The sequence below is a fragment of the Monodon monoceros genome, unplaced genomic scaffold (genome assembly GCF_005190385.1).
Source record: "Monodon monoceros isolate NGI ecotype Baffin Bay Population unplaced genomic scaffold, NGI_Narwhal_1 Super_Scaffold_4, whole genome shotgun sequence".
NCBI lineage: Eukaryota > Metazoa > Chordata > Mammalia > Artiodactyla > Monodontidae > Monodon > Monodon monoceros.
Genome location: NW_021703781.1, coordinates 59003240 through 59030903, shown reverse-complemented (window position 1 = coordinate 59030903; position 27664 = coordinate 59003240).

Sequence of the window (27664 nt, the reverse complement as noted above, 5' to 3'; positions counted from 1 at the left end):
CTGACATTGGAATTGAAACTGTTTGAGAACAAGTACGGTAGTTAAATTTTATGCTAGTTTGTATGAATAAAATGTTTCTTTTATAATAATAATAATAGAATAGGAATAATATTCTATTCTGGAATATAATAATATTATAATATTATTCTGGAATAATAATAATATTCTGGAATAATAGATAGGGTAGAGGGACCTTCACTCTACCAAATTCCATGGGAATGGACACAGAGTAGATTCACATTCACAAGATCATATGCAATCTGGGCCATAACTGAATGATGAGTGTTGAGTGCACTAGTAGGCAAAGCTGCTCACAGTTTGAATTTTCTCTTAATGTTTGCCCTGGCTCCTTCATTACTAGGCTCATATAGGTGAGTCTGTGTATGTTCCATGCACATTTTTGGTGACCTCATATTCCAAAGTTGCTTAATCATTATCGTCTGTACAGACAGAGAGGTGTGCTGCTTAATTAAAGGCTCTTTCTTCTCATAAGTGGATACCGAGAGCAATATGTTAGCGTCGTCTACAGCCCAGATGGAGAACTGCTGCTCTCTCTTTCTGGGTGGTGTGGTTATAGAAAATATAGGGGAAAACGACAAAAAAACATGATGATGATTATGTATGACACTTATTTTCAGAAAAAATGAAATGTTATTTTTAACATCTTAAAATGGTGTCTTAAAAATAGAGCAGTATTGTGATGTATTGAGAATGAAGGCTCTTGAGATGGGCAGTTCAGGTTAAAATCTGCACTCTGCCAGTGACCAGCCCTATGACTTAGGACAACTTCTTTTACCTCTTTGTGACCCAGTGTAAAGAAATTGTAATGGATTCCTTTTTTACAGAGCAGTATGAATGTATTGAGGTAACAATATCAAAAGAATGTGAATATATTTGCCACATAGCAATTTCCCTATAAATGCTATTTTAAATATTTCTCACAATCAAAATCTACAATCATTCTCTTTTTCTCTTGCTCACAAAAGAAATATGGGTTGTGTGTGTGTGTGTGTGTGTGTGTGTGTGTGTGCTTGCCATTTTATCCCATATGCCACTAATATAATTTCATTTTATTAACCAGAATCATTTCTGGCTACTCTAGGCATAACCACATGAATGTGATTTTTTCCAAGAAGACAGCACAGTGTAGAGCTAACAGAAAAGGAGTGAAGATTCCAGCTCTTGGAGGTTGACCCAATCATTTTTCTTGTCTGAGCCTCAGTTTCCTTATCTATGAAATGGAGTTTGTGGTAGCTGCTCTTCCTAAAGTCCATGGGTAGTGAAAAGCTCAAGCAATTCTATGGTCCTAAAGAATAAATACAACTTACAAAATGTGCCAAGGAGGCTGAAAATCCAGCTCTATCGTCTATGACTGTATGTCTCTATTCCGTCAATAGCCAAAGTAAAGGGACACATCACTAGCTATTTCAAGGTGGTCGGCCAGTTTCCTTGGTAGATTATTTCTCTGGCCTTGGACATTCTTCTGTTAGATGACAAAACAAAACAAAACAACAAACAAACAAACCCATAATCACCTTGTTTAAGGTGTGTGTATGATAATGATGCTGAATCATCTTAGCTGAATGAGTTATGGTTTGATCAGTCCCTGAAGTGAAACGTGGATCAGCTCTACCACCTCCTTTTCTTGGCCATGTATTTAAAAACAGTAAAAAAATAAAAAATAAAATAAAATAAAAAAACAAAAACAGTGGCTGCTCATTGGCTCATGATTGAATAATAAGAGACCATTGATTCAGAACCTGTTATAGACTAGGTGCTTATATACATGACCTCTAATTTTTACCACACCTCAAAGTTTTTTGAGAGTTCAAGGTGAAGTTCAAAGAAGTTCAGAGACTCTTATCCCTATTCCTTTCCAGGGTTCAGGCTAACAGAGTATATACACATGGAACTGAGTGAAATAGGGATTAAAATACCAATTTTAATAAAAGTAATATTGGATTTGGAAAGTGTGGCTTTGTGCTGAGGCTAAAAGAGGCTTCTTATCCCTTCCTCCTAGATTCAAAAAAGCCAGACTTGCAGAGTGGAGCCAATCGGACTTAACCCTCAGTTGTAGACCGAAATGCTGAAGGAAATACTGGGTCTGCCTATTGTCAAGCTCCTTGGGCTTCAGGCACAAGACTAGGAGACTGCAAGAAAGAGACAAGTAGGTGCTTAACGTTTAAAGAGCCTACTGGTTTATTGGGTGACAACTCACCTTCCCAGGGAAGGAGAAGGGAGCTATGAAAGAGTGACCATAAAGTGATGTCTCCAATACCTACCCTGCTCCTTCCTGGGTCAGGAAAAGAGGCTGAGAAACAGATATTTCGTCTCCTCTTTGGAAATATAAGGCGCTGAAGGGACGTGCAGTGAGATGATACATGATGTTCACTGGCAACATAAGTGGCTTCTATGGGCGGGGGGTGGGCAAAGTGCTTTATGGCACTCATTTCATTTAATCCTCCAAACAACCTACAAAGAGGGTGGTTGAATTACTGCAATTTAAATTTGAAGAAATTGTTCCTTGGAGAGGTGAAATGCTTAATACCTGCTTGCACTTCAACATTGGGCAAAGTTAGGATCCAAACTGGAATCTGAGTCTCCGTACATCACACTTCCCAAGCTCTATGAATGAGTGTATCCTGCCTGAAGATAACTCAGTTATCAGATATGGGGACCATCAGCACAGACTGATATACGGTTCCTAACGCACGCAATCACCGTGGGAACCTGGGTCTGGATTATAGGGACTGCTGCTAAGAAAGTCCAGGTAAACACAACTTCTCCTGATAACAGAGTGAGTTGAGCCTATTTTCTTGTATTATTTAGAGTTTTCTTCGAAGGTGCTTTGTATGTATGTAACACATGCAATGTCTTTGTTTGGGCTGCTGTAACAAAGTACCATAGACTTGGTGGCTTATAAATAACCTAACTTTATTTCTGACAGTTCTGGAGGCTGGAGTCCAAAATCATGGTACCATCACGATCAGGTTGTAAAGGCTCTCTTCCGGGTAGCAAATAGTTGACTTATTGCATCCTCACATGGAGGAAACAGAGCTAATTAGCTTTCTGGCCTCTTCTTATCAGGCTACTAAGCCCACTCATGCAGGCTCCCCCCCACGATCTAATTACCTCCTAGAGGCCTCACCTCCAAAACCCATCACATTGGCATTGTGGCTTCAGCATGAATTTGGTGGGGGCAGTGGGACACAAATATTCAATCCACTGCATGAATAAATGCAGACACCCCTGAATCCAGTTCAGTCATAAAAATTTTTGTTTGTGCATGTATCTAAAAGAAGAAACAACATTTATAGATTAGTTTATATGCATTCTCCTGGTTCACACTTGGAACTTTTCTTCTGCCTCTGGGCCTGGTGTTCTGGGTATCTGGCAGGGATTCAGCTTCCTAATGGACTGACTTTCTATGACATACACAGCATTGAATGCAAGGTTTTATGAAAAGGAAGATAAAGATGGGGGAGAGAGGGAACAATTGTCTCATTAAACAGATGATAATTGCAATTATTCACCAAGAATTATGAATCACAGTTGAGGATTGCAGAGTCAACTGGGAAACAATTTGGCTATAAATACTCATATTAAGCAGCCTAATGAAATCTGCTTTGCTTTAGAAACTTCCACTCTTGTTTTCGTCAAGTGCTTTGTAGAAGTGCAAATCTTGATAAATTATTCCTGTCTCCAGCAATGCAGAAAAAAGAAGTAATGTTCTATAATAAGCATGTTGACGGTTGTGAGATCTTCTAATGGTAATAATATCACCTACAATTCAATTGCAAAGGGTTTTCAGGTTTCCCACTCAAAATCAATATTTCATGCGGTGCTCATGACGCCACATAATGTCAGGCAAGGGAAATACGCCATTACAAATTTACAGCAAAGGAGAATGTATTATAGGAAGTCATAATGATTACCCCAAGGTCACACAGTCAGTTGCTAGAGCAGAATCTGGGTCTGATGGGAATTCCTGCCCCTAAATCATATTGCTTCTATTATCAGTTTCAACGCTTTTAGTTTCACATAACTGAAACTTGAATTCAAATGGACTTGAACAATAACAGAATTTATCAGTTTATGTACATAGTAAGTTCAAACGTAGATAGGGAGGTATGATGGTTGGTTGGTTGGTTGGTTTGATATAGTAGTTCAGAAATATTAACTGATTTTTCTCTATCTCTTCACTCTCTTTTTGTAACTTTTTTTTGTCTTAAGAACGGCTCACACTATGTCACAGCATAACTATTAACAGCTTCTGGGAGAGAAAGATAGCCACAAGAAAAGAGGAGAGAAAAAACAGTGTAGAGAGAAAGTTACAAACACAAGTCCTGGACTTAGTTCTGATGGGTCAATGTAATTTAAATGCACTTTCCATACCCAAGCGCTATGACTAAGGCAATACCATGTACTGATTAGTTTCAACTAGTGTTGATGTCCATTTTTTACCAATCACCAGGGCAAATAAACTACTGTTGATTGCATGAGAACAATCAGAGTCCAGTTCTGAAGTCAGCATAGCATAAATCCTACCCAAACGCAAACCACATAAGTGCTAAACAATGATGTGGGGAGATCATTCCTCAAAGGAAAATCTGACTGGTGTTGAAAATGGAGGTGGGTGGAAATATGAGCTGGAAAGGTCACAAATGAATGTCTACTCTACCTCCAAATGTGCCAGTCATTGAACAAAAATGAGCAGAGCCTAGAGGCTGCTATACATAGATCGAGAACATGGAAGATACAGTCTATAGTTGGGGATTAAGAGGGTTGTAAATGTACATTAGTTCTCATATAAACGTGAGATTTGAAATGGGATGGAGAATGGGAATCCAGGCAAGAAGCAGTCTGAAATAAATCAATGAGGCCAGCGGTCTCATCTTTGGTGAGCTTTCATGTTCTACCTACACCCACTTTCTCATTTTGCTCCATTTTTGTGTCTCGGCTTTCTCCTAATATTAGTTAGAAGTGGTAGTTAAAATGCTCACTGACAGGGCTTCCCTGGTGGCACAGTGGTTGAGAGTCCGCCTGCCGATGCACGGGACGCGGGTTCGTTCCCCGGTCCGGGAAGATCCCACATGCCGCGGAGCGGCTGGGCCCGTGAGCCATGGCCGCTGAGCCTGCACGCCCGGAGCCTGTGCTCTGCAACAGGAGAGGCCACAACAGTGAGAGGCCCGCATACCGCAAAAAAAAAAAAAAAAAAAAAAAAATGCCCACTGACAGTTGATCCAATCTAAATCCATCTAGCTGCAGCCCCAGCTGTGTGATCTTATAAAAAGTATTTGACTTCTCTGGGCTTCCATTTTCTCTTCTATATGATTAATGGTTTTATAAAATTAGACATAAAACACTTCATAATATTGAAGGTCCCTTCCAGTTTTAATATTCCAGTAATTCCCCTGCTCTAGAGATGGATTCATTTAGCTTGAACATAATATTTAATTCTGCATGTATGAGGGAGAAATGGAGGAAGAGTTGGGCTTGAAACCTCTATTTCTCATTTTATCGTACATTAAACGGACTTGCTCCAGTCGGGGGAAATTAAAAGACTCCTTGTGCTTTGAAATAGATCCTGTTTTCCTCCTTCCAGATGGTAGCAGGCAAAAGATTACATACCAATACATTTCCACTTTCCTATCTAAGCCTCAGTTTAGTTTTTGCCATAACATTTGGTAGCCTAACCTAAACAATGGCTGCTGTTTTAATTGAAAACTGCTTCAGGAATTATTCACTTTCAAAAACTCTTGGATTAACAATCTAATCACCATCTCCAACTCTGTATCTAAACTTTTGCTATTACTAATACTTCTTTAATAATTAGGATTTATATTTTTATCGTCTTAGGAATAGATTCCTAAAAGTGGCATCAACAGGTCAGAGAGGAAATAGATATGTTATATTGCTAGATATTGTCAAATTTCTGACCATAATAAGTATTGTACCATTTTGCATCATCATCAGCATAACCTCAAAAATAGAGTATTCTGGGCTTCCCTGGTGGCGCAGTGGTTGGGAGTCCGCCTGCCGATGCAGCGGACACGGGTTCGTGCCCCGGTCTGGGAAGATCCCACATGCCGCGGAGCGGCTGGGCCCGTGAGCCATGGCCGCTGAGCCTGCGCATCCGGAGCCTGTGCTCCGCAACGGGAGAGGCCACAAGAGTGAGAGGCCCGCGTACCGAAAAAAAAATAGAGTATTCTGGCAAACTTTAGAATTCTGGCCAATAGATGAGAAATTCCATCACACTGAAGTTTAATTTGCATTTCCTTTAGGTAAGTGAGGTTGAGCACAGTTTCCTGAGATTAGGAGTTATTTGCAGTTTGTTTTTTCCTATGAACTCTTTATTTCTTTAGCTCATCATCCTATGGGGTAAACTTTTCCTTTTGTCTTTTTAGAAGTTCTTTAAATATTAACTCTTATCTATGACAAAAGTTGCCAATGTTTGTTTTTTTTTCACTACGTCATCTGTTTTTTTGCTTTGATTATATGAATTTTTCTTGGAGATATTTTTCATTATGATGAAATCAAATTTGCATTTATTTATTTAGAAGCTATTTTAAATAAGGTGCTGAGGGAATATCTCTCTGGGGAAGTGACATTAAGTCTGACAGACCTGAATGTAGGGTGACCAATCACCCAGGTTTACTCAGGACTAAGGTGTTTCTAGGGAGAGGGGATACTGAGTGCTAAAACTGGTACAGTCCCAGGCAAACGAGAATGAGTTGATCACTCTACATAAAAGTTGAGCTGAATTGATCCTCTGGGGAAGCCAGCAAGGAGTGTTTGGGGGAGAGTGAACTTCAAGGACAAAGCTCTAAAGCAGAAAAAATCAAACATTTCCTAAGAAGTGCCATAAGAACACTGTAGAAGGAGCACAGGAGAGAGAAAGACAGTAGCCTAATTAGATGACTGGCTAGAAGGGCCAGATCATGCGAGATCATTACACCATGGGTGGAGTGGAGGTAACTTGCATTTATTCTAAAAGCTTTAATAAAATTAATTAAATTTAATAAAATTTAATTAAAGCTGTCCTATTGACAGCTTTAATAAAAGAGTGGCATGATCCGCTCATGCCATTTGGAACTTGTTTATTGGTCACTGACTGAGTGTTGGCTTTGGTTCAGTTTTGAATCTCTGGACTCGAATCTTTCCATATGAGAGGCTTCTTCTCCTATACTGAACCTCTTCCTCCTCACTTCAACATGCAGAGCCAGGGCCCACACAGAGAGTGATGAAAAATCTTTGTTGGATAAACAAATGGCAGATGGATTGAAAAGTGGCCCACGCTCTCCTAACATCAATCCTATAAAGGGCCTTCTCCAGGGAAACAGCTGATGGGAAAGCTTTTAAAGGCCAGAACAACACTCCAATGTAATACAGAGCCTTTAAATTTACATCACCTCCATTTTTCTATATCTTTTCTTAAGGCTCAAGGGGAAGTATTTATAGGTTTACCTGATACTGGATATTTCCCATTTTACTGAACATTTTGAACTTTAAGTGTAAAAATAAAATGGTTTAATTACTCTTTTTTTATTCCCTGTGTTTAACCACAGTCTGTCAAACCACTCTTTTTGATTCCTTAACAATATGTTAGGCAGATACCATAGCTTTACAATCACTTTAGGTTATTAGAAAAATCACTCAGCCAAGAAGGATTTAAGACTTCTGTCTCAAACACAATTCAATGGCAATTCCTCCCTCCCCTGCAATGGGCCTCACTATGAGTGGAACATGTGGTTTGATCTTGGACCCTCACATTCCAACACTTTAAAAGGATAGGGGTTAGCTGGTCTGGTTCTGGAATACTCCTCTCTCCTCCCACCTCTGTGTCCAGCCCCTCCATGCAGGGGGAGGGGACAGGAAGGAGCAGGAAAGAAGGAAGGGTGTCAGTGGTAGGAAGGTATCCATGGTCTTACCATGACTCAGCTAATTCCATTTGTTGCTGATGTAATATCCACCAATGCGGTGATATCTGCAAACATGCGAGTGGTTTCCTTGAGGCAGAAGTTGCATTTCACTCTGGCTCCTCCAATACTGAGGGTGCAGAGAGGAACAGCTGTATCTTGTTTCAGCTCTGAGATTTAGACACACCCACTCCTCTTTCTAGGTCAGTTGCCCCTGCCTTGGAAGCCAAGTAAGCCTCCTCACATTCCTTGCCTTTGCTCTATTCCAGATTTTTTCACTTCCCTTGAGGGCACGAGGGGCCTCAGAGATGTCGTTCCAAACCCTACAGGTGTAGGACTCTGGCACTCTCCCTGGCATTCATTCCTACCCAGATTCACTTGCTGACATCACCCAGGTTTTCCTATGGGAATCAACTCCTCCCACATCGTTGTGTAGCACCTATGTGCTTTGAGTTTGGGTAGGATTTGCTCTCTCTGCCTTAGAACTGAACTGTGATTGGTTTAAGTTAATTAACCTTTATTTAACTCTTTTCCATGAGAATTCAGCTGGGTGGGAGTCCCCATCCACTTCATACTAAGCACACTATCCAATAATGTCAACTTGCTCTATTGCTCTGGGTGACTCTACCTTCAAACATCTCCAGATGAGAAGCAATCCCTCATCTCTTTGGGAATTCTCCCCAACTCCAGGGAGAAAGTGTCAGGCTCTACCAAAAATTTAAAACTCATTTCTATTCCTTTCCACTGTCTTCAGAGTCTACAACTGAACAATCTACCACTATGGGAGTGAGATACCAGCGTGTTCTCATGTAGACATTCTACTCGTTCGTAGAGTTTGGAGCCCTCTCTCACTTTGGAGCCCTCTCTCACCTTCTCCATGGGGAAGAAAAGTATATTAGATGCTCTTTCCTTTCCCCAAGTAGGGGGCAGGTATGCATTAATAAATGATGGGAAGGAACAGGGTGCAAAGAGATGCGGTGACAGGAAGCACTAAGACAGATGCTGCTCATATGGCTCCTTCCAAGAACCGGAGAAAGGATTTCCACTCTGGGAGGATGTAGCCTGTGTGCACTCAGCCAGGTTAGCAGGGTGCAGGCTGGATTTCAGTCCTCATTACTCTCTTGGCTGTGCACATTTGAACAATAAAAAACCTACAACACCAAACAACTCTGGGCTGTAGTCCTGGCACTGCAGTGATAATCAGAGAGAACAGGGTTGGTTTGGCTATAGCCTAACAAATACTGGAGAATGGGTCTGGTCTCAGCTTGTATTTGCTCTGTGCCAGCTGTGTCATGAAAATGAGAGGCCAAGGAAAATTACCATCAAACTTCCACACTACTGGACATTGTGCTCAGTGACTTAGACTGTTGCTTGGAAAAATTGTTTTAAAATCATATCCAAGGGCAATTTGGAAAAGAAGCTATTGCTCATAATGATTGAGAGGAACTAGGCACCTAAAAAAAATTAAACTATAATTTAAGCCCCATATCTTTACCTAAAATACTCAAAATAGCAGGAACATGTTTCAGTTAAGACAACCAAACTCTGGAACCAAATATGAAATGAGGTGACAAAATCATGAAAAAAAATTAGCTTGCCTTCAGCCTAATGAGAAATGTGATGTGACCAAATTCCCTTAATTTACTTTTTCTTTGGTTTGTTCATTTGAAAGAGTTTTCTATTTTCTTTTTCTTTTTAAACAGGACAAATGAGGGCTTCCCTGGTGGCGCAGTGGTTGAGAGTCTGCCTGCCGATGCAGGAGACACGGGTTCGTGCCCCAGTCCAGGAAGATCCCACATGCCGCGGAGCGGCTGGGCCAGTGAGCCATGGCCGCTGAGCCTGCACGTCCGGAGCCTGTGCTCCGCAACGGGAGAGGCCACAACAGTGAGAGGCACGCGTACCGCAATAAATAAATAAATAAACAGGACAAATGAAAAGCTACTCATATTCTTTATGCCAGAACACTCCCATCTTTGGATCCTCCATTTTTTACTTGTTTTTTTTCCCCATGTGTCCTCATTCTAAATAGCATTTTTCTTCCAGCTACAGGCCACTATTTTAATGGGTTTTAAATATATCTATACATTTGTATATAACTTTGTAAAATGCATGCATTTAGGGGATATTTTTAAACTTTAATTATTTTTATTTAAAAATATTTTATTTTTATATTTATATACTTAATTTCTATATTTTTCATTTTATATGTATTTTTAATGTTTATCATATAATAGAATTATTTCTATTTATTAGTTTTTTACTCTCAGCCCTGTTTTTAAGATAATTCATCTTTATTGTGTATGCATGACTGTGTGTATATGATTTTTTGCTTCTACTTGCCACAGAATATTCCACAGTTTGCATTCACCACACTACGATTGTCCTTTCTCTAAATAATGGATTGCTTCCAACGCTAAATATACTGATTCATATCTCCATATGAATCTGTATAAAACATGGATTGTTGTGTCATGGGATATCTGTACATTTAATTTCATGAAGTACTGCCATGATGCTCTCCAGAATGGCCACAGTGTTCTACACTCTCACCCCAGTGAATTATGGGCTCCCTACTTTTGCCAACAAATATTACCTTTACAACTGGCTTGCCTTTACTGCCTCAAGGGGATACACAGAAGACTGAATCTACTTAATGCAAATAGGCTTCACATAGTCTCAGACATCAGTGTGAAGAAACTGGGGCGGAGACAGCTGTAAGATGTGTGGATGCAGAGAGGATATTATAATTATTAATGAGGCTGATGAAAATCAGATAAGCTAAATAGATGGTTTGTTAACACTATGAAGAGGGCCTCATTCTCTTACTTTCTCTTTTCTTTTTCCACATTAAAAATAAATTTATTGGGCTTCCCTGGTGGCGCAGTTGTTGAGAGTCCGCCTGCTGATGCAGGGGACAAGGGTTCGTGCCCCGGTCCGGGAGGATCCCACATGCCGCGGAGCAGCTGGGCCCGTGAGCCATGGCCGCTGAGCCTGCGCATCCGGAGCCTGTGCTCCACAATGGGAGAGGCCACAACAGTGAGAGGCCCGCGTACCGCAAAATAAATAAATAAATAAATAAATTTATTGCAAATGTCTCAAATGATTATGGAAAAACACTTTTACGATGACATTAAAAAAGAAAAAAATTGGAAAAGTTGTTTTGTTTGTTCTATACACATGTGTCTTTACATAGTGCTTTTCATTTTTCATTATTGTGGTAAGGAAACACTTAGCATGCGATCTACCCTCTTAACCAATTGTTAAATGTACAGTATACTATTGTTAACTATAAACACAAATGTTGTACAGCAGATCTCTAGAACTTTTCATCTTGCATGACTGAAACTTCATATCCATTGAATAACATCTGTTTCCCCATCCTCCAATCCCCGGCAATCACCCATTCCACTTTCTACTACTCTTTTATTCTCTTTTAAAACTATTTTTTGATTATCACAATTATATATGTTTATTACAGGCATCGGGAAACTGTAGACAAGTACAACAATATCAAAGATAAAATTTTATACACTCTTCTTTATTCAGAGTCAATTAGTCTGTTCTATAATTTTAAAACATGTTTGAGATTTTATAGTATATTACATTTCCTACACTTTACCCAAAATATGTTTCAATTTTAAGCTGGTATAATTTGAACATTTTCTTCAAACATCATTTTAAAAAGTAACTTAGTTTGTCACATTGTATAGATAAATGCAGACTTCTTAATTTCAAAGTCACTTTTGGATTTATAATTTGAAGTTGTGGTGATGATTATAAATCCCTGAAATAGATAATTTACTATACCATATGTAAAAACAAAAAAGATTTTGGCCCCTCGTATCACTGCCTGATATCTCCCCTAGTCCAAAAATAAAGACAATTTGAATTCTTAACCTATATTCTAGCATTTCAGTTCAAATTACAGTTGATATCTAGGTGGATTTTTTTATTGCTTTCTCTAAAGAGAACATAATTTAAAATGAAACATCAGGAAATCATGGCAGGGTTAGGGGATGAATCTCTAAATTTCACCTTATAGCACTATTAGAAAAATAATGTTATTACAGAAGGTCCAGGGCAGTTGAAAGAAAGTAGAAGGACTACTGAAATTTTCCTTTGGCATTAGAAAGCGGAGAGGAATGTCAGCTTGTTTTAGTCTAAACTTCCCAATGAGAAAAATATATATAGCTTGGACAATTTTTTTTTAACTTTTTGGAGTTATAGGGGAGCTATCAAGAAGTCAAAAGTTTAGCGTCAACTTTTCAGAAAGCAGGGAAGCCCAGAATGGTGAGTCCAACATTCAGTACTACTTTTCTCTGAGGCATTTGCTGATTTAAAAGGCAGCAGCTGAGTAGCTAAAGATCTGAGCATAAAGTAAAAGCTAGAATGATTGGCAGTCTCACAGGTCTGGGGGCAAAATTGGAGTCCAGGAGCCATCAAAAATGAGGGGCTCTTACTTACAAATGAGAACTTTAATTGGGAACTTGAAAAGCTGCCTTGTAAACTTAAGTGTGAACCAGATATAGACCCGCTGCTGTAGGAGTGAAGTTCAGCTTTGAATCAGCTCAAATCCTGATTAAAGTAGCTCCTCTAGCAAAAGTCCTCCTTGGTCTTTTATCTCTAAGCTATGCAATGCCAAATATCTAGTATCCATTAAAAAAACAACAACAAAGAATATCAGTAAGAGTTCACTCAGGAAGCAGAAACCATACAATGCATTTCAGTAGAAATAATTTAAAATAAAGAGTTTTTCAATGGAAATTGAAAAACTGGAAGGCAGAAGGGAGGATATCAAAATGTCACAAAGGTAGCAAATATGGACACAGCCATCTCATTTACAACTGAACAGGAGAAAGAAGTTAGAAATATTTCAACAAATCTTAGAAGAGAGGTCCCTCAAAAATAAAAACCAAGACATTAAGGGAGGGGTTGCTTCTTCGCTAGTAACCTCTCTGAGCTTGGCGGAGGATTCTTATGGGACCAAGACCAGACTTCTTAGGAGGTAATGATGCCTGGCCAGAGCTGGAGTCTCTGAGCAGTAATGTTAAGGCCGGTTCTTTGTTTGTCTGAAGAATTAGAAACTGGAACTAATTGCTGCTACTTAAACAAACACCTGCTCTGAGGTGAAGAAATTTAGGTATGATGATACTGATTGAAACAAGAAGCAAATCTGCAGGAAAAAGTCCCTTCTTCTCCCTCTAGGGTCCTGTATAGGCAGAGCCTAATCCCTTACTATCTCCCTCTAGGGTCCTGTATAGGCAGAGCCTAATGGGAAGTCAGTGGGCAAATCAGCAATGTTTTCTGCAGATTCCCTCCTCAGAGCAGAATACAGAACGGTGGACTTGAGGCTGAGAAATTATAGCCCAATAACTGCTATAACAAGTGTGTAAAAAACATGATTGACCAAGAGCAAGTGAAAAAGCAGACAATAGTATAGAACCAGAGGGGATCCAGATACTGGAGCTGTCAAACACTTATTTTAAAATAACTGTGATTTTTTAATTTTAAAATTACTGCTCAAGAATTTAAATGGAAAAATGGAGAGCATTTATGCAGATAACTGGCAACTATAAAACCAAATGAAATGGAAGCTAAAAAAGCATAATAACTGAAATTAAGAACTCAACGAAAGTTCAACTTCTGATTAGGAAGTAGAAGATTAAAGACATTTACTCTCACCAAACTGTCAAGAAATCAACAGAAAAAAAAAACTAGCACCTTTCTTTAGAGCCATTGAAGATCAGAGGGCAAAAAGAATCTAAAACGCTGAAATCTGGAATGATAAACTCTTCCTAGGTGAACAAGACAAAGGACATTTTCATGCTTGGGGTGAGTTACTAATGTTGTGGAGGTGCAGGGGAAGGGAAAGTCTGTACCCAACTGAACTGTTGATGAACACATGTATTAACCTGTAGAATTTTAATCAAACACACGAAAGAATTCACTCTGCCGAGTAATTATCATACAAGGGAATTTTTTTGTTTGTTTGTTTGTTTTGTTTTTTTGGTGGGTGGGTAAGCAAATGTGAAGACAAGACTAAAAAGTAGAAGTAGGGCTCTGACTCTTACCTCCAGAGCTGCAAATTCTCATAATCTCAAAGTCTTGCTGTCTTGCAGATTTACACTCTCACAATTTCACAGACTCAGAATCTCATGGTTTGGAAGTCTCACATTCCATGGTATTGCAATATTAAAGGTTCCAGGAATCTGTCTTATGGTCTGATGACCTCTAAACTTTGCAAATTCATGGTATCCAAATCTAGAAGTCTCACAGTTTCATAAAGACTCAAGTTCTAGAAGTCTAAGACTCTAGGAGTTTTACAGTTTTTAAATCTACCATACTTGAAGGCTCACAGTTTTGAGGTCTAGAAGGCTCTACTAGAGGGAGAAGTCTGAAACACATTCAAAGTATTTGAAGCCAGAGATGAAATTAGTCTTAACCAAACTGTAAACAAACCTCCTTCAAATTCAACTACTTTTAAAACTGTTTATAAATTATCAGCCTATGGCAATGCAAGTTGAGAGCTGGACTGATAGCAAAAAGAGATATACTTAGAACAAATATATACAGGATAAATAGAAAATTAATAGCAAAATGGTAAATTTAAACACAATTATATCAATAATTATGTTAAATGCAAATAGATTCATATAAAAAGCAGATTATCAGACCAGAGGAAAAACCAGCTACATGGGTAAAATTCTCAGACTGAACATAAAAGCAGAAAGCAGTACTTTCAATATGACAGCAGTTGAAAGTGAATGAAAGAGAAAGATAAACCATGACAGTACTAAGTATAAGAAATTGGGTATATTTCAAGACAAGAAGTATTACCAGAGATAAAATGGATATTTCATAAATATAGAAGTGTCAATTGCTCAAGAAGGCATAACAAATCTAAATGTGTATGCACCAAGTAACAGAGCTTAAAATATGAAAAGTAAAAGTTGGAAAAACCAGTGAGAGAAACAGACAAATTTATAATTATAAATAGATCTGTAATATATTTTCCCTTGTAATTGATAGAACAATAACTCAATGAGAATATTGAAGTTTTGAACAAAACTATCAACTAAAATGAACTAACTGACATTCATAGATCACTACACCTAACTGCTAAAGAATAAACATACTTTTTGCATACACATGAAATATTCACCAATAAAGACCATGTAAAAAGAAACAAAGGAGCCATAAAACAAGTCTTAAATTTTTTCAAAGAACTGAACCTTTATACTGGACATTCTTTAATCACAGTGAAATTAAATTAGAAAACAATAACAGAAAGAACTCTGGAATATCTCCAATACTGCAACAAAGCGACACAATTATAAATGATTCATCAATGAAAGAAGAAATAAAAAAGAAAATTGGAAAACACTTTGAATTGAGTAATAAAAACACAACATATCAAAATTTGTGAGATGCATTTGAAACAGTTCTTAGAGAAAAAATATAGTTTTAATGATTTTATCAGAAAATAGGAAAGAACTACACTCAACGATCCAAACTTTGACCTTAAGGAAGGAGAACAAAGATAAACTTAAATAAATGAAAGCAAATACATTTTAGAGCAGAAATCAATGAGACGAAAGGGAGACAAATACCAGATAAAATTAAAAAGCCAAGTTTTTTTTTTTTTTTTTTAAGGATGAATAAAATTGATACCCCGTAGCTACACTGGTCAACAAAAATGAGAAAACATGAGTTAGAATCAAGAATAGAAGATACAACATCACTACCCATCTTATAGCTATTTAAAGGAAAATTAGATTATATTAAGAATATTTTGCCAATAAGTTTGACAATTCAGATGAAATGAGAAAATTTATTTTTTTAAAACAACTATTGAGGTACAATGATATACCAAAAAAAAGCTGCACATAATTAATATATACAATTTGATGACTTTGAACATAGACAAACATGCGTGAAACCAACTCCAAAGCAAACTAATGAACATATCCATCACCTCAAAAGTTTTCTTGTAGTTCTTTGGGTTTTTCGTTTCATTTTGTTTTCTTGTAGTTCTTTGGTTTGGTTTAGTTCGGTTGTTGTAAGAACACTTAACATGAGCTCTGCCCTTTTAACAAAAGTTTAATTATTCAATACATTAACTACAGGCATTGCGCTGAGCAGCAGGTCTCTAGAACTTACTCATTTGCATAACTGAAACTTTATACCCATTCTGTCTTTTTGGCATATTTTGCTTAGAACTCCAGGCATTTGTTATAATGTTTTATGGCTCCTAATATACGGACAGAAATACTGAAACAGTAAACAAGTTTATTCATATTTGTTAACAATTTCTCATTTATCCCTAAGGCCAAGTACAAGTTTTGTCCCAAGAAAGCATTTATTAAAGATATGAACTGAGTACAAAGTGTTGAAATAGAAAGAAAATTAAATTTATAGACCTGGCATAAGGAAGATAGAGGAAGAGAGCTGACATTTTTTGAGATCCCACAAAATACCTGGCACTGGGCAAAGTGGTTGTGTACATTAAGTGTTTTGGAGTTTTATGAGGATTGAATGACAACTTACTTCCCACACCTAAAGGAGGAGTATATGCAATACCAATATACTTAAGTTGTAAAGTGCTTTGCAGTTGCTTCTATGCCTTTGATAGATGCCTATGCTTATTTTTCTGGTACTGCTTTCTCCCTCTAATAATGGAACAGTAACAGCATGGTGTAAATGGTATTAAAATAACCTTCTAAGACTTTCTTTCATCTGAATACAAATCCCCATATAGACGGGTGACATAACCTCTCTCTACCTCTACTACCTTCTTTGAAAACTATTACATTATAGAGTAGTCAGGAAAATTTGAGATAACATATGTAATGTGCTTTTTACAATGTCTGGCATCTAGAATATACTTAAAATGTTTCTTCTTATTATTATTATCATCATCATTATCATGATTATTAGAAGGAAAGCAGCAAAAGACACAGTGTTATCTGTAGCAAAGCTTGTGGTCTCTCAGGATATTAGTTTCCAAATCGGTAAAGAGAGTATCTTGACTTGGAATTCTTAACACCCGTATTGAGCTAAAGCTTGTTTATGTACCTGTTTATACACCATGTATATATCACTGGTTATTATCTGAAATGATACAATTCACATTTTAAATTTTCATTTTCATGTATCTGATTATCTTCAGGGTGTTTTGTCAGCTTGGGCTCAACATAGTAAAACTCTAGTAAAAATGATCGCGGGGGATAAATTAGGAGTATGGGGCTTCCCTGGTGGCGCAGTGGTTGAGAGTCCGCCTGCCGATGCAAGGGACACGGTTCGTGCCCCGGTCTGGGAAGATCCCACGTGCCATGGAGCGGCTGGGCCCATGAGCCATGGCCGCTGAGCCTGCGTGTCCGGAGCCTGTGCTCCGCAACAGGAGAGGCCACAACAGTGAGAGGCCCGCGTACCGCAAAAATAAATAAATTAATTAATTAATTAATTTATGATTTGTGCCTAACAAATATTTGTTCCCAACAAACTTCTGTGGAACGTGTGAGGACAGAGAAAAGGGCATGAAGATAGATAGATGGCTGGATTGAGTCAAAGCTTATACTTGGGGAGAAAAATTTCTCACCCAAATCTGTACTAAAAACTTTAAATAAGCTCCAGAGACTTCATAAAAAAAAGAAAAAAAGCATACAACCCCTGAATTAGTTTAAATAATATTGATCAAGTGGTTGGTTCAACTTAGGTTATTATTTTATACTACAAAATCTAGAATTCTACACACTGCATTAAAATCATTTACTTATTTCTTAGCTTTGTGGAAATAAAGGATTTCTCTTTCCTTCTAGCTTGGATCATGCTAAGTCAAGAAGCTTCAGAATGGTATTATACACAACTTTTAAAATAAGATGTTTTTTAAAAAAGAACTTAAAAATAACTTATTAGTAGTTTTATTGTCTATGTTTGCTTTATCTTGGTCATTACATAATTTTCACTGGGGTCAGGACCATATAGTCTTAATATTTTGACTAGAATATTATAGATAATTGGTAAATATATGCTGGAAAAACACTACAGAAAAAAGTGAAAGCTACAGATATTTTGATTTTTGAAAGCAGAACAGAGAGGATGTCTGAGGTTTGGGGGGAAAATGCACTTATTATTCCATTAAGATATACAGATAATAGGACCAGGCTAATCAAGAAAATCCAAGAATAATCATAACTGAGATTTCCAGTAACCAATAAAATCTGGTAGATCCAGAAAGTTGAGTCCAAGATAAATATCCAAGACAAGCAAGGCCAACTCTTCAGAAGTTCCCGGTATCCAGAAAGTCATAGAGTTAGCAAGCTAATTAATGTACATTAATTAATGTACAACCAAGGTATTATTTTTACTTTTGTTCATACTGTCTGCTGAGTGAAAGTATCTTGGGTCAACGAGTATTCATCCATGCATCCAACCACCCATTCATTTTTTGAATAAGTTTTTGCTGAATATATACCAAGGGATAGGAACTAGGTACCAGAGACCTAGGGGATGATAATGGAGATATATGACTGCCTTCAGGAGCTTAAAGGCTAGAAGAGAAATAAATCAATTAAATTATCAGTAACAGTAAACCATGATAGGGGCTAGATATGGATGAAAGAAGCATGCTACTTATTCTAGAGAGTATCGGAAAGGAGTCCTAGAGGAAGCTTTAGAACTCAGTTCTAAAAGATAAGCAGGAATTTTTTAGCTTAAGAGAAAATAGTGAGAAAATGTTTCAGATAGATGGAACAGCAGTGGATGACTTCAAGAAGATGATCAACAGCCTAAAGTGAAGGCTTTCTTTTATTTAGCAGTTAAAAGAGTACCTAAGGTCACCCCAAGACCCTTACCAAATGGAAATACTGACGCAGCTGGTAGAAGGCTATTTCACCTTCCTATTATTTATGATTAACAAGAAGTCAAGGAAGTTCATCATAAGCATGAACACTGACAGCAGCACTCTATCAATAAAGGCAAGTGAAAACATGTGAAATGATTAAATACCGCTGAGTGCTCAAGTCAACTGAGAAGACAATTCGAAACAAATTTGGGGCATGTAAATAGGTTCTTTTATGTAAGAAGGATTATGGAACAAAAGAATCAAGGTACATAAAATTAAGCTCCAGGATAGGTGGCATTTATTTTGGATATGCTATATAATTGAGTGTCCTGATTTTTCTAACTGTCCAAGCCAATAGACACAATGGAGACAGCACTAACTGAGGCAGCCATAAATGTACTGGCTGCCAAAGATCCCCTGACTCCTTGAGTTTGTCTTCCTCAAACACATGGATCAGGAAAAAATACCTTATTCCAAGACATCTCACAATCCTATTGATTTCTGATGACAGCATCAGAACTCTATGAATCTATGCATTCTTATTCTCAGAGGCTCACAGCTACTCTTAGCCATTTGATAAAATAATCCAGTAACCCAAGACTTCTGCTTGCCTCAGAACTCTTCTGTTATCTCTGAAGACCTTCCTTGTAAACACAAGAATTATGGTATCATGTCAGGAATTATTTTCCCAGTCGGTTCAGAGTCAGCCTGTGCAGCTACCCAAACATTCTTCCATGCCTAGTTTGGGCTTAAACCTTTGTCTGGAGTTTCTCTGTTCTGAATGAGCCTGAACAAGGTGGTGTCAAATCCTGCAGCAGTGATAAGGACACCAGGCTCTTACATCTGGTTCTTCTCCGCGCCACACTGAGGTATTGTGATGTTTGTTCCCTTCATTTCCAGCAGCTTCAGGATAGCGCGTATAAAATAAATATAATAGTACCTTGCAAGGATGTTGGAAGCTAGAAATTTAATATTTTTTATTAAAAATATTATTTTTAAGAATATTTTAAGGAGCTTAGAAAAAAGACATAAGCAAAAAATATTATTAATAATGAAAGTGAAGAGAGATGAAACTGTAAATAGCACAGCTCCTTTGAGAGGGCTAGCTCAAGCCCACCTCATTTAAATATATTTTTACCACTTATTTTCAGGGCATTGAATCAAACTAAATGCTCTTCTATTTATATAACACTGAAGATATTAAAACAATTCCACTACACCTGAAGATACCAAAGGACATTAATTAGTGCTACTTGACTACTTGACTACATGTAAAACTAAATGCTTTAGGGTACTGTGCTCCAGACTTTTTTTTTTTGGTAAATGTATAATAGGTGTTAGTCTAAGAAAAAAGACAGTTTTTGGCTTTTTAGCTTGCCTATTTGTTAAAAATTCATTTATTGTTTTAAATTCTCTGCTTCACTTGGAATCTTTTAGTCTATCTCTTCTAAGTGCCTCCCATTTATTGGTTACTGGACTATTACAACTATGATATTCTCATTTTGGATTTCCCACCCATAATCAAGGAAAGTTGTAACCTGTTCAGACTCTTCACATAAGATCCTCCTAATGTATTTATTTACCTCCAGTAATAATATTCAACTACTCCCACAAGTATCATTTACCTTAGAGGTAGAGGCATTGGAAGGTATTTGTGTAGATAACTCACTTTTAGAGTCTGGTTTAAAAAAATACAAGGAAAGATCCACCCACATAGTCCATATAGGCGTAAGGTATGGTAAAGACAAATTTGGTTAAGAACAGTGTACCAGATTTTCTAGGAATCTTGGCATATAATATGGAATTGACCTATTTAATCAACCATCAAGTATTTTATGGGTGCCTGTTATAGGTACGGGACCATATTGAAAATTGTCGAAATTACAATAAATCACAAGACTTTGTCCTGGAAGTACCCATGATAAAGTAGAGAAAGAAACACACAAATATTTTTAAAATTTTAAAAAAACAAAACAAAATAAAAAGCAAGAGACACAAGCCCACATTGCTTGTTCAAAGCAGAAAATTGGAAAAGATATTTCTTCCAATTCTGATCTCTGTGATTAAGAATGAACAACTGGGGCTCGCTTCAGCAGCACATATACTAAAACTGGAAGAATGAACAACTGGTATAGAAAATGCATATTTCTGAGCTTTTAATTTTTCTGCTGTTGTGTTTCCTTAGGCATCTTTTTCTGTAATTGTACAAAATTTATATTTAATTACCACCTATATGCTAATAATTACTAAATATATATATTTTAACCTATATATCAGTCATAACACCTAGCTTCATCTCTTACCAGTTGCATAATGCCAGGATAAAATGGGTGTATTTGGTGAATAAGTTATCTGTTACATAAATGAGTTAGCTGCCACTTCCCTCATAATTTTGCTGAACAAGAAAGAACAAGCTGGTGATTCAGAGGTAGGTATGGTATTTTGAGAAAGTACCTTAAAAAGCCAAGAAAGAAACTAAAGAAGGAGACAGATCTATGTCTCAACATGTGGTAAAAGCAGATTTCAACATATTCAAGGGAAAGTAAAATAGTAATCTATAGACAGAGACCATTAAAGGAAAGGATTCTGTTGAATCCACAACCACTCTCCGCCTCTAGAGGAGACCCTCCAACACTAGCAGCCGTGTGGCTGACAGGGTCCTTGTGCTCCAGCTGGGTGTCAGGACTGAGCCTCGGAGACAGGAGAGCTGAGTTCAGGACATTGGACCACCAGAGACCTCCTGGCCCCACATAATATCAATCAGCAAGAGATCTCCCAGAGATCTCTGTCTCAACGCTAACACCCAGCTCCACTCAATGACCAGCAAGTTCCAGTGCTGGACACCTCATACCGAAAAACTAGCAAGACAGGAACACAACCCCACCCAATAGCAGAGAGGCTGCCTAAAATCATAATAAGTTCAAAGACACCCAAAAACACACCACTGGACTCGGTCCTGCCCACCCACCAGAAAAACAAGATCCAGCCTCATCCACCAGAACACAGGCAACCATCCCCTCCACCAGAAAGCCTACACAAACCACTGAATCAACCTTACCCACTGGGGGCAGACAAGAAAAATAATGCAATCTACGAACTTGCAGCCTGAGAAAAGGAGAGCCCAAACACAGTAAGTTAACCAAAATGAGAAGACAGAGAAACACACAGCAGATGAAGGAGCAAGGTAAAAACCCACTAGACAAAACAAATGAAGAGGAAATAGGCAGTCTACCTGAAAAAGAATTCAGAGTAATGATAGTAAAGATGATCCAAAATCTTGGAAATAGAATCGAGAAAATACAAGAAATGTTGAACAAGGACCTAGAAGAACTAAAGAGCAAACAAACAATGATGAACAACACAAGAAATGAAATTAAAAATTCTCTACAAGGAATCAATAGCAGAATAACTGAGGCAGAAGAACGGATAAGTGACCTGGAAGATAAAAGAATGGAAATAACCACTGCAGAGCAGAATAATGAAAAAAGAATGAAAAGAATTGAGGACTGTGTCAGAGACATCTGAGACAACATTAAATGCAACAACATTCGAATTATAGGGGTCCCAGAAGAAGAAGAGAAAAAGAAAGGGACTGAGAAAATATTTGAAGAGATTATAGTTGAAAACTTCCCTAATATGGGAAAGGAAATAGTCAAGTCCAAGAAGTATAGAGAGTCCCTTACAGGATAAATCGAAGGAGAAACACTCCAAGACACATATTAATCAAACTATCAAAAATTAAATACAAAGAAAAAATATTAAAAGCAGCAAGGGAAAAGCAACAAATAACATACAAGGGAATCCCGATAAGGTTAACAGCTGGTCTTTCAGCAGAAACTCTGCAGACCAAAAGGGAGTGGCAGGACATATTTAAAGTGATGAAAGGGAAAAAGCTACAACCAAGATTACTCTAACCAGCAAGGATCTCATTCAGATTCAACAGAGAAATTAAAACCTTTACACACAAGCAAAAGCTCAGAGAATTCAGCACCACCAAACCAGCTCTAGAGCAAATGCTAAAGGAACCTCTCTAGGCAGGGAACACAAGAGAAGAAAAGACCTACAATAACAAACCCAAAGCAATTAAGAAGATGGTAGTAGGGACACACATATGGATAATTACCTTAAATGTAAATGGATTAAATGCTCCAACCAGAAGACATAGACTGGCTGAATGGATACAAAAACAAGACCCATATAAATGCTGTCTACAAGAGACCCACATCAGACCTAGGGACGCATACAGACCAAAAGTGAGGGGATGGAAAAAGACAGACCATGCAAATGGAAATCAAAAGAAAGTTGCAGTAGCAATTCTCATATCTGACCAAATAGACCTTAAAATAAAGACTATTACAAGAGACAAAGAAGGACACTACAGAATGATCAAGGGATCAATCCAAGAAGAAGATATAACAATTGTAAATATTTATGCACCCAACATAGGAGCACTTCAGTACATAAGGCAAGTGCTAACAGCCATAAAAGGGGAAATCAACAGTAACGCAATAATAGTAGGTAACGTTAACACCCCACTTTCACCAATGGAGAGGTCAACCAAAATGAAAATAAATAAGGAAACACAAGCTTTAAATGACACATTAAACAAGATGGACTTAATTGATATTTATAGGACATTCCATCCAAAAACAACAGAATACACTTTCTTCTCAAGTGTTCATGGAACATTCTCCAGGATAGATTATAGCATGGATCACAAATCAAGCCTTGGTAAATATAAGAAAACTGAAATCTTATCAAGTATTTTTTTCTGACAACAACACTGTGAGACTACATATCAATTACAGGAAAAAACCTGTCAAAAACTACAAACACATGGAGACTAGACCATATGCTACTAAATAACCAAGAGATCACTGAAGAAATCAAAGAGGAAATCAAAAAATACCTAGAAACAATTGAAAATGAAAACATGACAACCCTAAAACTATGGGATACAGCAAAAGCAGTTCTAAGAGGGAAGTTTATAGCATTACAATCCTACCTCAAGAAACAAGAAAAATCTCAAATAAACAATCTAACCTTAAACCTAAAGCAATCAGAGAAGGAAGAACAACAACAAAAACCCCAAAGTTAGCAGAAGGAAAGAAATCATAAAGATCAGACCAGAAATAAATGAAAAAGAAATGAAGGAAATGATAGCAAAGATCAATAAAACTAAAAGCTGGCTCTTTGAGAAGATAAACAAAATTGATAATCCATTAGCCAGACTCCTCAGGGAAAAAAGGGAGAAGACTCAACAGAATTAGAAATGAAAAAGGAGAAGTAACAACTGACACTACAGAAATACAAAGGATCATGAGAGATTACTACAAGCAACTATATGCCAATAAAATGGACAACCTGGAAGAAATGGACAAATTCTTAGAAAAGCACAATCTTCTGAGACTGAACCAGGAAGAAATAGAAAATATAAACAGACCAATCACAAGCACTGAAATTGAAACTGTGATTAAAAATCTTCCAACAAACAAAAGTCCAGTAGCAGATGGCTCCACAGGCGAATTCTATCAAACATCCGGAGAAGAGCTAACACCCACCTCCTCAAACTCTTCCAAAATATAGCAGAGGGAGGAACACACTCAAACTCATTCTACGAGGCCACCATCACCATGATACCAAAACCAGACAAAGATGTCACAAAAAAAGAAAACTACAGGCCAATATCACTGATGAACATAGATGTGAAAATCCTCAACAAAATAAGAGCAAACAGTATCCAGCAGCACATTAAAAGGATCATACACTGTGATCAAGTGGTGTTTATCCCAGGAATGCAACAACTCTTCAATATATGCAAATCAATCAACGTGATACACCATATTAGCAAATTGAAGGAGAAAAACCATGATAATCTAAACAGATGCAGAAAAAGCTCTAGACAAAATTCTACACCAATCTATGATAAAAACTCTCCAGAAAGTAGGCATAGAGGGAAGTTACCTCAACATAATGAAGGCCATATACGACAAACCCAAAGCTAACATTGTTCTCAATGGTGAAAAACTGAAACCGTTTCCACTAAGATCAGGAAGAAGACAAGGTTGCCCACTCTCACCACTATTATTCAACATAGTTTTGGAAGTTTTAGCCATAGCCATCAGAGAGGAAGAAGAAATTAAAGGAATCTAAATTGGAAAAGAAGAAGTAAAGCTGTCACTGTTTGCAGATGACATGTTACTATACATAGAGAATCCTAAAGATGCCACCAGAAAACTACTAGAGCTAATCAATGAATTTGGTAAAGTAGCAGGATACAAAATTAATGCACAGAAATCTCTTGCATTCCTATACACTAATGATGAAAAATCTGAAAGTGAAATTAAGGGAAGACTCCCATTTACCACTGCAACAAAAAGAATAAAGTATCTAGGAATAAAGCTACCTAAGGAGTCAAAAGACCTGTATGCAGAAAACTATAAGACACTGATGAAAGAAATTAAAGATGATACAAAGAGATGGAGAGATATACCATGTTCTTGGATTGGAAGAATCAACATTGTGAAAATAACTCTACTACCCAAAGCAATCTACAGATTCAATGCAATCCCTATCAAACTACCACTGGCATTTTTCACAGAACTAGAACAAAACATTTCACAATTTGTATGGAAATACAAAAGACCCCGAATAGCCAAAGCAATCTTGAGAAACAAAAAAGGAACTGGAGGAATCAGGCTCCCTGACTTCAGACTATACTATAAAGCTACAGTAATCAAGGCAATGTGGTACTGGCACAAAAACAGAAATATAGATCAATGGAACAGGATAGAAAGCCCAGAGATAAACCCACGCACACATGGGCACCTTATCTTTGATAAAGGAGGCAAGAATATACAATGGAGAAAGATAGCCTCTTCAATAAGTGGTGCTGGGAAAACTGGACAGCTACATGTAAAAGAATGAAATTAGAACACTCCCTAGCACCATACACAAAAATAAACTCAAAATGGATTAAAGACCTAAATGTAAGGCCAGATACCATAAAACTCTTAGAGGAAAACCTAGGCAGAACACTCTATGACATAAATCACAGCAAGATCTTTTTTTGACCCACCTGCTAGAGAAATGGAAATGAAAACAAAAATAAACAAATGGGACCTAATGAAACTTCAAAGCTTTTGCACAGCAAAGGAAACCATAAATAAGACCAAAAGGCAGCCCTCAGAATGGGAGAAAATATTTGCAAATGAAGCAACTGACAAAAGATTAATCTCCAAAATTTACAAGCAGCTCATGCAGCTCAATATCAAAAGAACAAACAACCCAATCCAAAAATGGGCAGAAGACCTAAATAGACATTTCTCCAAAGAAGATATACAGATTGCCAACAAACACATGAAAGGATGCTCAACATCACTAATCATTAGAGCAATGCAAATCAAAACTACAGTGAGGTATCACCTCACATCGGTCACAATGGCCAACTTTAAAAAATCTACATACAATAAATGCTGGAGAGGGTGTGGAGAAAACGGAACCCTCTTGCACTGTTGGTGGGAATGTAAATTGATACAGCCACTGTGGAGAACAGTATGGAGGTTCCTTAAAAAACTACAAATAGAACTACCATACGACCCAGCAATCCCACTACTGGGCATATACCCTGAGAAAACCATAATTCAAAAAGAGTTATATACCAAAATGTTCATCGCAGCTCTATCTACAATAGCCAGGACATGGAAGCAACCTAAGTGTCCATCAACAGACGAATGGATAAAGAAGATGTGGCACATATATACAATGGAATATTACTCAGCCATAAAAAGAAATGAGATTGAGTTATGTGTAGTGAGGTGGATGGACCTAGAGTCTGTCATACAGAGTGAAGTAAGTTAGAAAGAGAAAAACAAATACCGTATGCTAACATATTTATATGGAATCTAAAAGAAAAGAAAAAAAAGGTTCTGAAGAACCTAGGGGCAGGACAAGAATAAAGACGTAGACGTAGAGAATGAACTTGAGGATATGGGGAGGGGGAATGGTAAGCTGGGATGAAGTGAGTGAGTGGCATTGACATATACACACTACCAAATGTAAAATAGCTACCTTGTGGAGGCAACCACATAGCACAGGGTGACCAGCTTGGTGCTCTGTGACCACCTAGAGGGGTGGGATAGGGAAGGTGGGAGGGAGATGCAAGAGGGAGGGGATATGGGGATATATGTATACGTATAGCTGATTCACTTATATAGCAGATACTAACACAACAATGTAAAGCAATTATACTCCAATAAAAATGGAGTATAAAAGGGGGGGTAGGGAGGACTGACTAAACTGAGATATTTAGTAGCTATTGTAAAATATATGTGCTAGTTTCCTTGTAGTAAAAAAAAAAAAAAATTGCCAGGGTAAGAGTGAAACCTCGCAGATAAAGACTGCACCGGTTTAAACGATTTAAATCATTATCCTAATGGTGGAAACAAGCATCCTTGAGGAGACAGAAGAAAAGAGGGAGAGGTCCAGAGAAGCACAGTCCTATTCACAAATGTAGAGCGAGCAGAGAGGATCAAAGAGAAGATGCAAGAGAAATGACATTTGAGTAGCTAAGGGACACACTATGGGACTGGTCAACAAAAGGAAGGCCCGGTTTCTGGTAAATGGACACCACGGCTTTGGCTAATTTTTCCTCATTCTTGTTTCTCAGCTTACTCATTACCTCTCTGGAAAACCTGAGTTATTTGTTTCTTCAGTCAGAAGCCTGACTTTGTTCTCTTAGAAATTATCAGTAGAATGTAGTAGTTAAGGGGGTGGCCGTGGTACCCGATAATCCTCAGTTTTAATCTCAACATCATCATTTACAATTAAATGCGACTTTGGCTAAAATAAAACTGCTGCGCCTCAGTTTGTTTACCTGTAAAATGAGGTTAATAGTACTATA